At 35.0% G+C, this 13,672-nt stretch overlaps 1 long non-coding RNA gene across 1 annotated transcript in view; it reads left to right on the forward strand.

The window, feature by feature from the left end:
- The first annotated feature begins 950 nt into the window (after positions 1-950).
- The window catches only part of LOC146545542 (uncharacterized), a 34,346-nt gene continuing 21,624 nt past the window's right edge, over positions 951-13,672 (forward strand). The window contains exons 1-2 of the long non-coding RNA XR_014887741.1: positions 951-1,351; positions 8,236-8,267. This is a non-coding gene — a long non-coding RNA (uncharacterized LOC146545542). The remainder of the gene's footprint in view (positions 1,352-8,235; positions 8,268-13,672) is intronic.

Consider the following 13,672-nt stretch of genomic DNA (forward strand, 5'->3'; position numbering starts at 1 on the left):
GGATGTATTATCTTGTAATACTTAATGATTGAATTAACTTAAGGAGAACAAAACAGATCCACTGAGAGCATGAATAAATCCTTCAAATGACAAAACAGTTCAATTAACACATGCAGCATTATCACAGACACAAATTGAAAGTAAAAATAAACCTTTGTAAAGTTTGTTTTGCAAAATAAAATGTAGTTGTCTTTCATTTTGACATCAGAGGCATAAATCACAATTTAAAATAATCACATTTGCTTTTGAAGTCCTTATTAAAATCAGGCATTGTCGCATTGTGCGTATCTTACTTCCATAAGGAAATCTTTTTTTTCTCTTGTGCTATAAAAAGAATTCTTTCTACATTTTACATAAAATCCTTTTTCTGGAAATTGACAGGTTGAAGGAGTTGGACATCAAAGGAAAATAAAAATTGTTTATTTCAGACTTATTCCAGTCAGTTTTCTTATTTGGAGTCTGAAGCTTTCCTAGATTTCCAGCTTGACTATCACTGGCCTGATAAAGGTAAGTTACAAAGCAAAAAAAATTTGAAAGAGGAGCAAATGTATTAAGAAGGTAAAAAAAAAAAAATTCAAACAGGAAAAAAAAGTCCAAAAATGCAAAGTTGGTGAATCTAAAAAACAAAAGCAAACAAACAAAAATAATATCAACAACAAAAATCCAACATAACATGAGAGAGAGAGATGAGACTAATTATGGAGGGAGTATCCAAAAAACATTCTCAGAATCTTTTACGTAAGCTGTTTTATTGTCTCCTTTAAAATAACTTCTTTCATTATGAAAATGCATCAGTGTTCAGAGGGGTTACTTAGTTTAGCATCTGCCTGCTTTGTCTGAATTTCTATGCTTTCAGAAACCTTGTAAGTAAAGTATTATCTACTGGCAGCAATGGCCAGTCCAGAGAGGTTAGTGAGAGATCTATTTGTGAGGCAGCAGCTCTGAAATTACTCAGAAATCCTGCTCTTACCAATCCCAAATAAATCATAAATTTGGCAAAAGAACTGGAATATGAATGAAATAATTTGGAGACAGGAATTTCTTCCAGCAAATGCAAAATATCTTAGTACTCCCCAAGAACGTACTTCCACCAAAAGGAAATCTGTACCAAGTAAGAGAACTTTGAGTGCTCTACATGATATCTTGTTTGAAATGAGTCACACAGAAAACAGCACTTGCTACAGAAATTTTATGTGATGCTTGACATTACAACTGGAAGTCGTATCTTGTGATGCTCCTCCCATCAGGCAGGCCGAGAAGCAGAGGTAAAATCATTCTCCACTGACGTCAATGGGAGTTCTGCCACTGTCTGAGACCAGGGCCAGGAGATCACTCCAGGATTTTTTCTCAGGTGATTTATCTTTTTTTTTTATTTTATTTTGACAACTTCACAGTTGAGAGTCCACTTTGTCTTTTTATATACGGCATTTTAACATATTTCTATTGCTTATAATTTTTTTTCTACTAGCTGAAATGTATGTTATAGCAAGATTTAAAAAAACATAAAGGTGAGTGTTGAAATCACGCTACTGTATGCTCACTAGTATGTGTTATTTACACTTCTAATTGTGGTTGCTTCTACTTGTATTAGTGGGTGTCCTGTGGAATTTCAGGGGATTTGGCTCTTCATTTTGTGGTTCCAAGTCATGACCAACTTTTGAGTAAGAAATCCTCCCATTCACAGGGAGGTAATTTTTGGAGCCAAGGATAATGCTACTTCTGTTTGATGAATAATAATGTTATAGTTTAATTTCTATTTCTGAGAGCACAGACTCTAATAGCAACAGAAATTTACCAACAATAACAGGGTTAACATGGACTTCTAGGTGTTCTTTCTAAATGTCATGAAACAAAAATACTCTTACCGTAAAAAAATATCTCTACAGAAATAAACAATTTCCCAGTAGAATAGGTTGAAATGTTCTGACAAGAGTATATCCTTTTTCCGTTTATCATATCACATTAGTAGACATTTCATTGCACTATGGTATTTCATAAATATTTCAAAGAAAATGGATGAGTGTTCTGGTAGAGTCTTCACCTTACGAGCTATCGAGCTAACAATGGCTTAGTGAAGAAATACAAGATGGGAATGCACTTGTTTCAGTGATGTTCAATGACATTCTAGGATTTCGAAAGTTCTCCTTTTATTCAAATTTTTTCTTCAACTGAAATCAGAATTATATGCAAAAATTCAAGCAGAAGCAAGAGGAACTGAAATTACTGCTAAAATACTTATATCCAATTTTTCTTCATTAGAGAAATACTAGAAAGAGAGTAGAAAATACATAATTGGATATTAAAAATCAGTATCTCACCCTGACTGGTAAAACAGAAAAAAGATGACTGAGCACTGCTTACTGCATAACCTTTTTTTCCATCCAAAAACTGAAGAGTTAGGAAGTACTAGCAGAAAATGAAAAACATGCCTTGTTCTGTTGAGTTATCATTGGCTTCACACCAGTGTTTTGCATAAACCAAGTACAGTTGTCATTATTTCTTGGCTTAAGGTAATTTTGTCAGCTCAGCTCTGCTTGGTTAAAGGACAAAACTATTTCTAAGCTGTTATTAATATTTTATAAATTTATTTGTATATAGAGGAACTGATATCTATATTTTATATTCAATATCCAAGAACTGTTAACTGAAGCTTCACATATGAAAGGCAAATAATAGAGCACAAAGGCATTCTTTGTACTTCTAGCAAAGGTCAGTTTACCAATCTTGTAAAAAATTATTCATGTGATTCTTTGCTGAGAAAATGTTAAATTTTCATGATCTTAAATTATTTACCAATGGCGTAAAACAAATCATTCTCATTTGCTAGCTGCAATTAAGCACATAAACACTGGTAACAAATTAGAATCAACAAATTTTTCATGATCTTAAATTATTTACCAATGGCTAGGAGAGATTCTGATAAAGAAAAAATAATTATTTGTTTTAATAATGTAACAAAGTAATTATTTAACTATGCTAATTATTAAAACTTTCCAGAGTTCTAAGAAAATCTTAACGAGGAACTTTAAGGCCAGTTAAATTTACGAAGCGTCATGTTACTGTGTTCTTTCATTTCTCAGTACTAATGGGAAAGGGATACCAACAGTACTGTAAAACAGATCATTCTCATGATTTTCAAGGGCCTAGAGCACCTATTATAATTAAATTAAATGAAGGAGCATTTTAAAAGATTCTAATTTGTTACCAGTGTTTATGTGCTTAATTGCAGCTAGCAAATGATAGAACTTCAGAAACTGTAATACAACAACTTGATACAAAGAACAATATTGCAAACAAAACAAATTCTAGAGCTATTTGTGTGGGTAAAGCATTTGAAGTTTTAAAATATATTTCATTATTTGATCTAAAAACTGATCATAGAAGCAGAATTTCCACCTGCATCACATCTTCCAAGTGAATTTAAAAATCGAATTAGAAGCATTCTGCTATTCATACAGGTACAGAGCCACATGTTTTGAAGACAGGAGAAAATATTATAATAAATATAAATCAGTGTAGCGGCTATTAGAATAAAGCTATCAAAGAAAGCAGCTTCAAGAAATAAATGAAGAGTGTGTCATCAGGAGGACAGTATCTTGTTTTTCTCCATAGGGAACTGAAAAAACAGTCGTCAGGGTCATCACAGAAAAGTAATATATGCATTACTAAGACATCTGGAAACTATCTAAGGGACACTGTATACAACAAAAAGATAGTAGTGTTCAATGTGGAGGTAATATCATTTTCTTTCAATTAGCATTTTTTTATATGCATGGTGTTAATCTCAAACAAGTTCTGGGAATATTTTAATATTTTTCAATTGTAGTCTTATGATAAATATTGTTTTCTTTCTTTAGAGACACTCATATATAGATATATAGATATGCTTCCAAGGTGCAATGGATTTATATATATATATAACACAAAATCTACTGGAACACTTGTGGAAATCATAAAGATTGTGATATTATCAGATGTGAATGCAGGAAAGCAAGCATTTACACCCTTCCACTCCCACTTGCCTCCCCCAACAAAACAGAACAAAACAGAAGGCAAAACAAGACAAAACACAACAAAACGAAAAATGGGAAAAGGCAGATGGGAACAACAACAACAGGTCATACTTGCAAACAGAAATACTTCCTTGATTCACTGTGTTAGAACTATACCTACCTATGTTTCTATAGTTAAAGCAACATATGGATGAGATGAATCAGTATTAAATTTCCAGATCTGAATCAGTGTCAGTGGTCTTAGTAAATAAGTTTAAATCAGACATATTTTTTTTCATTTCTGCTTTGGATTAAACACAACAAAACAAAGACCATCTTATGACTCCCAGTTAAAAATAAAAACAAAACAAAACAGAAATTTGTCTCAGTTCAAGGACCAAAACATAGCATGAATCCAAACTCATAATAATATGGAAAAGAGGGCAGCAGTGAAAAAGAACAATTACTGAAATAGTAAGCCAAGAGGCTCACCTAATATGGAACGTGAATATCATTTTTTTTCTTATCTATCTGCATTTTTTTCCTATTAAAAACTGATATAGTTCACTTGTATCCTAAATAAATGATTTCCCATCTACAAAATTATTTAAAATTACATTAGCATTATTCTACATTACCAACACACTCAGCAAAAGAAAAAAAAAAAAGAAAAAAAAAAAGAAAAAAAAGCTTATTGTTTGTGAAATTTTGTTCTTCGAGCAAGTGAATTTGGAAAATGAAAGTAGAACTCAAGAGAGTAAAATAATGATAAAAATGGCACGACCAGATAACTGATATCAACAATACTTTTCTAGAATATAAGTTGAGGTCAGTCATTATATTACTAATTCTTTCTTCCTTCACTCCTGTCTTTGGGTACTTTTAAAATGAACCCTATGATGTGTATGTCACATATGCAGTAAATAATTATGAAGTGAACTCAAGAGTTAAGTTTCCTTCTTTGACAAAATATTATACACTGCCATCTCTATACTGACTTGGATCTAGTCCTCAAAATGTCCTTGGCTTGAGAATGGCTTACAATAAAGTCCTGAGCCAAAGCAGGCATTTTCTTGGCATCAGGTAGGATCGCCTTTGCCCATTCAGAGAAAGTGTTGCAATAAACAGGGCTCAGTTCAACACTGATTTATAATTTTAAACAATAAAAACATTAGCTATTTACTCATTCCTTTGTAAAAAGAAAAGAAAAGTTCATGTCTTACTAAAGAGCTATAGAAGCCAGGTACAGTGTGAGAGGGCGGTATAGAGAAGGGCAGGTTGTGAGTGAAACAGTGAAACAGAAACAATGACTGTAATTGCTGTTTGAAATTGCTATTTGAGATAATTCTTTTATACTGATATATAAATGTTGGTAATTTCTTTCCTTTTTCAGACCAAAATCAAAACAAAAGTGAAACAATCTTGTCAAAATAAAAAATGTGCTACTCACCTAGCTTAATTTATCCACGCAGCTTACACTAAGTAATGCCACAAACGTGCTGCCTGTTTTCAAGCAGACACAAAAGATTTAGGTTTCTCAGTATGTTTGTTTCTTGCTGAATAAATATAAGTTTGGTGTCTTATCAGGGAGTTTTAGGCAAATATATTTTATAGGGACCAAAGACCTTTCGTGAAAGCCATTTCATTCAGGCAGCATGATTACTTTAAAAATGAGAAGGAATAATGGTGGCTTTACATTCACACACAATGATTAAAGTGCAGGATCAGATTATAAACAGCAATATTCTGTATATGTTTCCTATTATAAACATTTTTTTAAACAGTCAAGAACCCTTTTCTGAAGGAAAAAATAAATGAAAGGCAAGAAACAAAGACAAAAATGTAACACTTTGAAGTGAACTCAGCTTGGACTATTTCTGTAGTATTACATCACTGCTGGGAAACTACTGTACTGTGGTCATTTACTGGAAAACTAAATGCATAGAATTTGGAAGACATAAAAATTTAATAAACTGAAGGTAAAAACAGTGAACTATGCTAAAGTCAATTTCTGGAGCATTTCAATTAAACTAAACTAATTTATATACAAAAACCAAAAGTTGTCTTGAGAATTTTCTCCTCCTTGTCATGGTTACAGACAGGTTAAATGCTTCCAAGAACTATAATTTACATTTATTTGACTTACTCAATCTTTCACTTAATGTCATTACCATATGGTTAACCTCAAATATATTTAACACCAATTTTACAGCTTAAAATAAATCCAATGTTCCAGCTTCGTTTATTTGTTTCAAAGCCCAAACTGTGGGCCAAGGAATGGTTCCAGTGTGCTATTAAAATCAATGAGAATCTTCTGTTGACTGAGGACAATATTGTCTCAAGCCACCCATCCAGAGCCCCAGGTCTCAGGCTGTACAACTTAATTCACGTTCTTCAGTCAGTGAATTGATTCCCTCATTGAACCTCAGCTCTGGTGCCTTGAGAAACAGCATAATATCATAATAGAGGTTATCCCTTGTCAGTTTTGCTGGAAGACTTACTGGGCACGTATAGCTAAACATTGCTATCATTAATGACAGCTGTGCAATAAAATGTGTCACAGCGAAAAGAAAAAGGCGTGTTACAATATGAATAACAACTGGTGCCACAGAGGGAGAGTGGCCTTCAAGCCAGTAGCCTTTCCTGATCTTGTTTATGCCAGTGATACAGAAAGAGAGGAAAGGGATAAATGGTCTTCCATATTTGCATTTGTACAAAAAATATCTTAATAGAAATGTATATATATCTTATAACATTTTAAACTTTCTCTCTGAAATCTGTAATTCCCCATGTAATGTGGGACTATCACTCCGACATGGAATTCCCAGAGTGCTTAAAGCCCTGTCTTCTACCACGTTTTTGCAGCAAAACATGTGTTTGTTTCACAGTTAATTAGTGAGTTCATTCAAATAAGAGTGTCAGCAGCTGCTTAAACCTACACTAGCTGTCCCAGCTTCCTGAGCAATCCTTTCAACCTGTTGAAAGTTGACATGAAACCAACAGTACAGTGGTGTGCTCAACCTTTGCTTAAACCACCCTGAAAAATGAGATGTTAGATCAGAGATATATATGATTTTAACATGTTGTACCTATAGATGTGAAATGGCAGAATGTACGAAAATCTGATTAATCTGCTAATATACTTGATAAAAAGAACAGCTCTAGCCCACATAAAAAAATAAAGTCAAATGTTTTCAATGTAGGTGTATGTAGATATATAATTACATTTAAGCCCCTATGGTTTTATTTACTGTTACATTGTTTTAAAAGTGAATATTTGATATAAAAGATGGAATTGTAAACCTGGGGATAGACGGACAACTAATGCATTTTTTTATACCAAATTATTTCCAAAAACTAAGTAGATTTTTCTCCCTTTTGAGACTGAACAGCCTCACTTCTCCTATAAGATCAGTGGTATATTTCAATACCTAATAGCAAGCAGTGGTTTCCCACTGGTGATTAGATATGTAAACTACCTGTACTGCATAATTATTTTTTGTCCGTAGATGTACCCATTATGAAACAATTCAACTTTTTATTTAATTGTTATTTTTCATTTCTTTTCATTCCTTAGTATGTTTTTAGCCATATTAGTGTTCAAAAAACAGAACAATTCATCTAAATTCACATCCCTAAGCATCTGAATGATTTCTTTCAACTCACTCAGTCCCATGAGGGTATTCCAAGTACTCCTTTTTTTCTTTCAACTTTCATTTCCTCCCACTTGTCTTCCACTTTCACAGAAGACTATTTTTTTTCCACTGCAAATGTCAACATTTATTGCATTGTTGGACCACCCTTGAAGAAACAAAAATTGACCCAAGGTGTCAAATCTGCTCAATTCCTTTTCCTGTTCTCTCACCTTCTCCCATAAATTAAAGCAAAGTTAAATAAATACATTGCTGTGAGTCATATTAGTACAGGTAGACCTCCATCAACATTTCCTTGTGCCTTCTCATGTAAGGTTTAAATACGTATGGGAAACTGTCAAAAATCTTTGTCACTATTTCTATGAATTTGTTTTAAGCTTCAGTATTAATTACATTAATAGGTCATTACCAGAGCCCTACTCATATTTTTATTTTCCTAAGTAGCCACTCAACTGGGTGATCTGTCTGAAATTCAAATCTTACAGTTTGGAATACAGAAATTTATATTCAGACTTATTACAGACTTGAAGGACAGCATTCTTCTAATTGCAGTATGATGCAATAACAGCTCAGTGTTCTCTCTCTTCCAGGATCTTCAGCTAATTCCTTACTCACCAAAAAGGTAAGAAAATGCTGAATGCTCAAACAACAGTGGTTTTATGAGTATATATACACGCTTTGCCTAGGAAAGAATCAAAAACTTGTGTGAAAGAAAAAAAAAAGAAAAAGAAGAAAGGAGCATCACAAAACTTATATCAATACAAAACAAAATAAACGAATTGGAACAGGTTGTCCAAGGAGGCTGTGGATGCCCCATCCCTGGAGGCATTCAAGGCCAAGCTGGATGTGGCTCTGGGCAGCCTGGTCTGGTGGTTGGAGACCCTGCACACAGCAGGGGGGTTGAAACTGGATGATCATTGTGGTCCTTTTCAACCCAGGCCATTCTAAGATTCTATGAATGAATAAATAAATCTGATCTTCCCCAATTTTGGGCCAGTTACTCATCTGATTCTTTATTTTTTCCTATTTCTCTGAATTGATTTAATTGCTGATTACAGTATTTTCTCAACTTTTTTTCTGTCCCTTTGCAGTACTGTTCAGAATCTACAGGCCACAGTTTCCTCAGAGTAGAGCACTTGCTAGACAGTTCCTCTCTAGGTTTTGTAAAGCCCTGGAGATATTCTGAATCATAGAGTTGTTACCCATGTTGCAAAAAGCATACTGTTTTGTTGCTTGTTTGTTTGCTTTACTGTGCTTTTAAAAAAAGTTTATACATTCTTCATGGTATTAAGTTGTTCAATACTTGAAAGACTGTTTATCTGCTAGCATTTGAATAACATCTTAGGAAGTGATTGCCTTCATACTGCTGATAGAATGATATCCTTTTCCAAACAATGTCACCAGAATTTGAGTTTTCTATATTTGAGTGTCCCTGTGGTGAAGCTCAAGCCTGAAGCTGTTGGAGATGTAGTTTAGTAACTAAACAATGATTTTGTTACCCTTAGTAGCTATGTGGTGATTTTATATGCTTGAAAACTACAGTTTTATATAGTATTATAATTTGAGGAAGATTGTTAAAGAATCATTCCCATAAGTTATTTTCCAGAGAATCTGCTTAAAATTTTAATAATGAAGGAATCTTGATTCACATCAAATCAACTGTGAATTCTTATATATAGATATAATAGAACGCGTATGGCACAAATACCTGACAGGTAAAATGATTGTAATGAAGATTAGGGAAAAATATCAAAGTGACAAGTATTGGTGAAAGAAAAGAGCCCTACTGGATTTACATTATTGATACCTATAAGAATTAAGATCTTTCAGCATTTCAGAGGCTTAGGATCAAAAGAAATATACTTGTCCAACATTTCAAAATTAAAATGTGCAAAAATAATAAAAAATTGAACAGTGTCCATGGAGTATTAAGAAAGTTATTATATAGCTGGAAGAAAAACAGTACTATAAAAATCAACTGATCACATATAAAGACAATATTGTTTAGTCACCAGATATTTAAAGTGGAAGAAAACTCAGAAATATATTCCCATATCAACATCAATTGGCCTGAAGGCACAAAATACATCCTTTCACTCAATTCTTCTCCTATCATGATCAGTTTTGTTATTGGTATTGCAGAAACTCTCAGTACTGAAGTTTAAGTATGTGCTATGTTTTGTAGGATTGTAATTTGAACTGAAGGTAAACAAAGGTTTGTTGAACTTGTCAAATAGGTTTGTCTGAACTTCTTCACAATGGGGAATGTTTTGCAGTACATTTTTGGGCCTGGAGAAAACAGTGATTCTAGTGACATAGAATCACAGAATCACTGAATGGCCAGGGTTGGAAGGGACCTCAAGGATCATGAATCTCCAACTCCCCTGCCACATGCAGGGCCACCAACCTCCCCATTTAATACCACACCAGGCTGCCCAGGGCCCCATCCAATCTGGCCTTGAACGCCTTCAGGGATGGAGCATCCACAACCTCTCTGGGCAGCCTGTTCCAGCACCTCACCACTCTCTCTGTAAAGAACTTCTCCCTGGTATCCAACCTAAGTCTTCCCTCCATCAACTCAAAACCATTTCCCCTTTTCCTGCAGTTATCAACCCTTTCAAAGAGTTGCTTCCTCTCCTCTTTGTAGGCTCCCTTTAGGTATTGAAATGTTCCAATGAGGTCACCCCGCAGCCTTCTTTTCTCCAGGCTGAACAAGCCCAACTCCCTCAGCCTGTTTCCATAGGGGAGGTGCTCCAGTCCCCTGATCATCTTCGTGGTCCTCCTCTGGACCCTCTCCAACAGCTCCCTGTCTTTCTTGTACTGGGGGCTCCAGACCTGGATGCAATACTCCAGATGGGGCTTCACAAGAGCAGAATAGAGGAGGACAATCACCTCCCTGTCCCTGCTGGCTACCCCTCTTTTGATGGAGCCCAAGATATCATTTGCTTTCCAAGCAGCAAGAACACACTACTGGCTCATGTTAAGCTTTTCATCTATCAAGACCCTCAGGTCCTTCTCTGCAGGACTGCTCTCAAGGACCACTCCTTCTAGTCTGTATGGATGCTTGGGATTCCTCCAGCCCAAGTGCAAAACCTTGCACTTTGCTGTGTTGAATCTCATCAGGTTCACCCGGGCCTACATTTCAAGCCTGTCGAGGTCTCTCTGAATGGCATCCCTTTCTTCCACTGTGTCAACCACACCACTCAACTTGGTGCCATCAGTAAACTTGCTGAGGGTGCACTCGATTCCGTCATCGATGTCATTGATAAAGATGCTAAAGAGCACCAGTCCCAAGACAGACCCCTGGGGGACGCTGCTCGTTACCAGCTTCCACCTGGACATAGAGCCATTGATTACCACCCTCTGTCTGCAGCCTTTCAACCAGTTTCTTATCCATCGAGTGGTCCACCCATCAAATCCACATCTCTCCAATCTGGAGATAAGGATGTGGTGGGGGACCATGTCAAAGACCTTGCTCAAGTCCACATAAATGACATCGATCCCTTTTCCCTTGTCCACCAATGCCGTCACTCCATCATAGAAGGCCATCAGATTGATTAAACATGAATCACCTAGCCTTTTATTAAAAACAACAACAACAACAACAACACCTTTATATTTAGTATTTTTTGATAATAAGCAGTGTGTAATTGTCATTTACACTTTTTTTTTGATATTTAATCTTTAAAAAGAAAAAAAGAAATCTGCATGAAACTGGATTTCAACTACTGAAACTGATAAAGGTTCATTCTCACAGAAATGGTTTTGCTGGCTCAGTGCCTTGGTTCCACAGAATAAGTAGGAAGCCAGACTCTCTCTCATTTATTTTAACGAAAACATTCTGAGATAATTTCTCCATATTTTTCTACAAAGATGCAGATGCAAAGCAACTTTAAGACCTACTTAATACTTACAGGACTTCCACAAAACATGATGAACTTACACGAATTTACTTTGCATTTACAATATAAAAGGAAATTAGTAAATAGTCTGTTGATTCATATCGGTTCACAGTCAGAATACACTTTCATGCCATAAATAATTTCATTCTACATGCACACTGAGAAAGCCTAAGCAAAGATTTGTTATAGTATTTCAGGTCAACCAAAGAGTTATAGTGAACAGATACTACTGCAGCCAAATTAAGAATTTCCTTTATGCGCAAAAGCAGCTAAAAGTCATGAGTAGTACTGCCGACCTAAAAATCATTGATTAGAACAGAAGACTGAATCTGCTGGAATAGCATTGGAAAGTACTGAACCACTGAAGAAGGGTACTTCTTGTCTCTAAGAACTAAGGTAGCAAATAAGCACTTTCTTGGCATAATGGATTCTAGGACATCAGTATTAGAACATACAAGCAACTATAAAAAATTTTTCACTGTTCTATATGACAAGGAAGACAAAACATATGCTTGTTTACATTGACACTGGTACCTATATATACTACCTACCTTATTTTGAATTCTTTGTACAACCCCCACCCATATTGATATCCCTGTTGTAATAAACTCTAGGTAGTAAGGATGTCACTACATGTGAATTTGATCATATTAGGACTGGATATAATAAAGGAAGATTTAGGAAGTATTTCCCAATAGCAAGGAAATGTGTACTTTTTTTTTTTTTATTTATGTGATCCTTTTTATCACCTTCTTTGTTGTAGTATGCCTTTTGTTACAATTGCTCTCTAATTGCACTAATACTTTTGTCCTATATGAAGAATTTAAGCAGTGAAAATGAAGTGATTATCTGTACTTGTAAGACTTGCTAAATGTGCAGTTAACACTCTAATCGGTAAAGCTGACTGAGATCTTGTTCATAGAAACAGTTGTGCATTTTCATTGCAATCTCCCTCCACAAAGGAGACGGGAGCTCAGATAGTCCGGCCAAACTGAAAGGAAATTCAAAATGTCTCATAGAAGAAAGTATTTGGAAGCCTGGATGACAACAAAGGCTAACATTAACACCCACCTCATCAAGGAGGTAGAGGCAGCTTAGATAGTTTCATTAAGATACTCTGAATTACATTTAAAAAAAAAGCTTCATTACAAATTTCTGATTACTGAAAAAAACTGACCAACATTGCTGAAAGGAGTAATAAATATTTTTCAACGTCAAGGTTATCTGCAAGTGTAATTAATTTAAGAACAAGTGTGCATCTTCCGCTTGGCACTAGCAGAACTTTCTATGTACTGGCACAAGTACACAGAAATTGTTTTAAAAGCAGTTTGTTGAGCAAGACACTTCTGCTCTTTCAGATGAAAAAGACACTTCTGCTCTTTCAGATGAAATGTACTCACTTTTGTAATCCTAGATTGCATAACCCAATGGGTACATGCAAGAATAATGACAAACAATACAGAAATAGCAGCAACTAATGGTTATTTATTCTTAGAGGTAAGTATAATCTTTCCTAGGAACCAGAGTCAAAACTAGTCTTCAAACAACATCAATATGTTCTAATTTACAAAATAATAAGTTATCTTAGACAAGAAGTAATAAATCATCCTAAGGGGGAAAAAAAAATAATTGTGTGACATGGTTAATTAATGTGGAAATTATATTTCCTATTAGAAGTCTGTACATTTTTACAGTGAAACCTGACTTTCCAATTCTGGAATACTTTGACAAAACAGACTGAAAGTACCTTCAGCAATGAGAGAGTGTGAAAGAGAACATTCTTTAGAATTCTGCAATATTTTGAGTAAATGTGTAATTGAGACCTAGGACTCAGTTTTGTGGTACTGTCAGCTTGGTGTATTTTTGATGAGCTCTGGGGTCTGCACAATTCAAGCAGTCCCCTTTGTAGAAAGGCCAGCCATGGCCTCCAAAAGAATGTCAATGAGCATTCTTTGATACTTGCAACACTTTTTTTGTCGTTACTTTCTCTAGGCATAGTATTTCACCAATGGGAAGAGCGCTGTCTGTATATAAGCAGATATTTTCATTACAAAATGTAATTACACTACTTCTTCTGTAGACAGAGATGAATCTGTGGACATAATGCATTAGAGAAGGCAAAGGC

The sequence above is a fragment of the Meleagris gallopavo genome, chromosome 1, assembly GCF_905368555.1.
Source record: "Meleagris gallopavo chromosome 1, MGAL_WU_HG_1.1, whole genome shotgun sequence".
Taxonomy (NCBI): domain Eukaryota; kingdom Metazoa; phylum Chordata; class Aves; order Galliformes; family Phasianidae; genus Meleagris; species Meleagris gallopavo.